This window comes from Enhydra lutris, unplaced genomic scaffold (assembly GCF_002288905.1).
Source record: "Enhydra lutris kenyoni isolate GAN:26980312 unplaced genomic scaffold, ASM228890v2 scaffoldscaffold385, whole genome shotgun sequence".
NCBI lineage: Eukaryota > Metazoa > Chordata > Mammalia > Carnivora > Mustelidae > Enhydra > Enhydra lutris.
In genome coordinates, this window is record NW_019154469.1 from 18,094 (window position 1) to 20,673 (window position 2,580).

The 2,580-nt window shown below is 39.7% G+C and overlaps 2 pseudogenes; both read right to left on the reverse strand.

Annotated features, from left to right (window-relative positions):
• Nucleotides 1–944, reverse strand: part of LOC111140279 — a 3,004-nt pseudogene extending 2,060 nt beyond the window's left edge.
• Nucleotides 1–2,580, reverse strand: part of LOC111140280 — a 20,321-nt pseudogene that overhangs the window by 15,043 nt on the left and 2,698 nt on the right.

Sequence of the window (2,580 nt, forward strand, 5' to 3'; positions counted from 1 at the left end):
TGATTTGGAGACTTAACAGACACCCCTGCCAGTGGGCTCCTGCTGCTCTTGCTGCTGCTGCTGCTTCCAGACAGCGCTGGTGGCATCTACTTAGGTTTTCTGCTTCCAGCTGAAGCCTTGCATATTTGTAATAGTTTCCAAGTGGCCTCTTCACTGATAAGGCCTTTTTTGGTGAAGGCTGAGATTCTGATTTCAGGGCAGCTGGAGCACAGTCTCTTGAAGTCACTTCCAAAGTATCACGTTTGGATTTAGGTTTCTTCTCCTTTTTTTCAACTGGGGATTTTACCTTCACTTCTTTCTTTTTAATTTCTTCCACTTTATTTTCTCCCAGAGTGAAGTTTGCATTACCATCTTCACTCTCCCTAAAATCAGACTCATCCTCAGACTCTCCACCAGCAGGTTGGTTCAAAGTTGCCAGCACTATGGCCATCACTGCCTTCCGAAAGAATCTTCCTCTGTTGTACCACAGCTTTTGATGGTGCCTTTCTTTTCCCTTGAGCACCGTACACATCATCTCCCTCGGTAAGCTTATCCAAATCTAAATCATCACTGGCTACACTGCAATCGGAGAGATGGGGAGCCTTAGTCATTGTCCCAATTTCGCTGCTGCCACATTTTTTTGGTGCTTGTATCTTGAGCCTCTCCCACATCACTGGTGACCGCTGGAAGTTCCTTCACTGATAAAGCTAGCGCCACTTCTAAGTCTCGCTGGTAGAGTTCGTCACCTAAAGCCATCCTTTTTTAGGGGTTTTCTCTTGTAGTGGGATATCTTCTTTCTGGAGATTCTTCAGTTTAGGTTTCCTTGTTTCTAGTGTCAACTCCTTTGGTGTTGTTCTGGGCTTCGTATTCAAAGGTGTGGTTGCGGAAACAAAGTCATCATCGCTGCCAGAATTTTCAAACTGTGAGTAACTGACTAGTTTCTTATGCCTCACGGGGGGCACCATGGCCCCCTCCAAGACCGAAAATTCACAGCGTTCAAGCTCTTGTTAGCAGCAGTGGCGGTTTCTGGGTCTGCTACTCTTTAACTATGGAATCACAGGTCAGTTAATCAACACTCCTGAACCACAGCTGACTAAGAAAAAAATAGGCTGTAACAGCACATCTATTTTGTGATGCTATTGTAATGACTATGTAAGTAATAAATGTCAAGCACATAATATAGTGCCTGGCGCACAGGAGAACTCTCAACAAATGCTTTTCTCTGCATTCCCTTGTTAACACAGAATTTGTAAAAAAAAAAAAAAANAAAAAAAAAAAAAAATCCATAAAAATCCTACCTGCTTAAAGAGTCTTCTTCAAAAGTCTTATTTGCCACTAAAGAAAAAAGCAAAATACATTTTAAATCAACAACATAAAAATACAGGATATTCAAAGTGTAAGACTGACGATGTGTTAAAAAGTATTCTTCACGACCATACCTGGCAACCACACTGGATATTAATTATACTATTGGTAGGCAGTTAACTCACTAAGAAATCTTACTTTCTCCTCTGCATTTACCAAATGCAAGAAAAGAATGGTATCTATCAGAATTTGATACCTACAAGTGGATGTTTATAATGACCACAATTTTTACCAAACCCTTGAGACTGACAGAAAATGGTATCATTAGCCGAATCATCATCATAGACTGACAATGTCAGGATTCTTCAGGACTTTCACTACGAGGCGCAGCAAAAAAAGACTATACTTATTTTGCTGTAACACAATAGAACTTCTCCAGATCTCCAGCAGGGGCTGTTAAGTTTGGGGTGAAACACCTCATCACAAAGTTTGGTCTACAGCCACTGTACTTTGCAGCATGGCAAAACATAGCAAACAGACTCTCTCTGGCCTTATTTCCAATTGCAAGGTAAGTATGAAAGCTTTTAGTGATTCTGGTTCTATAAAGTATAACCTCTTAAGACGACCTACTTTCATTGCTGGAGAGTCTATCTGGATCCACCTCTTAGACCACAGTGGTACCAATGATTAGTGCCAGGTAGCAGGATATGATGTCATTGTTCTCAACCCTCCCCACTATGTGACAAACGTCTGTAGAAATCACACTTTTTCAGTCTGTAAGGCATATGTCATCAGATCCTATACTGATGAACATAACAAAGGACAAAGATTATCTTGAATCACTATATTCAATTACCTCAGAATTTTAATTTTTTTTTAAACATTCAAGAAGATATCCACTGTATGATTGCAACTATATGACATTCTTTTAAAAGTAAAACTTTTTAAGTTAGGAGTTAAGGGTTGCGGCAAAAGGAGGGATGAACAGGCACAGCACAGAGTACTTTTAAGGCAGTGCAACTATTCTATGTGATACCACATGATAGATACATGTCATCACACATTTGTTAAAACCCATAGAATGTACAACACCAAGAATGAACCCTGATGTAAATGATAGACTGTGGATGATAAAGATGAGTTAATACAAATATAACAATGTACCACTGTAGTTCAGGATGTTGACAACAAGGAAGGTTACACGTGTAGAGGAACATGTGGTAAATGGAAACTCTCTGTACTTTCTGCAATATTTTGCAATGAACTTGAAAATGCTGTAAAAAATAAGGCCTATTT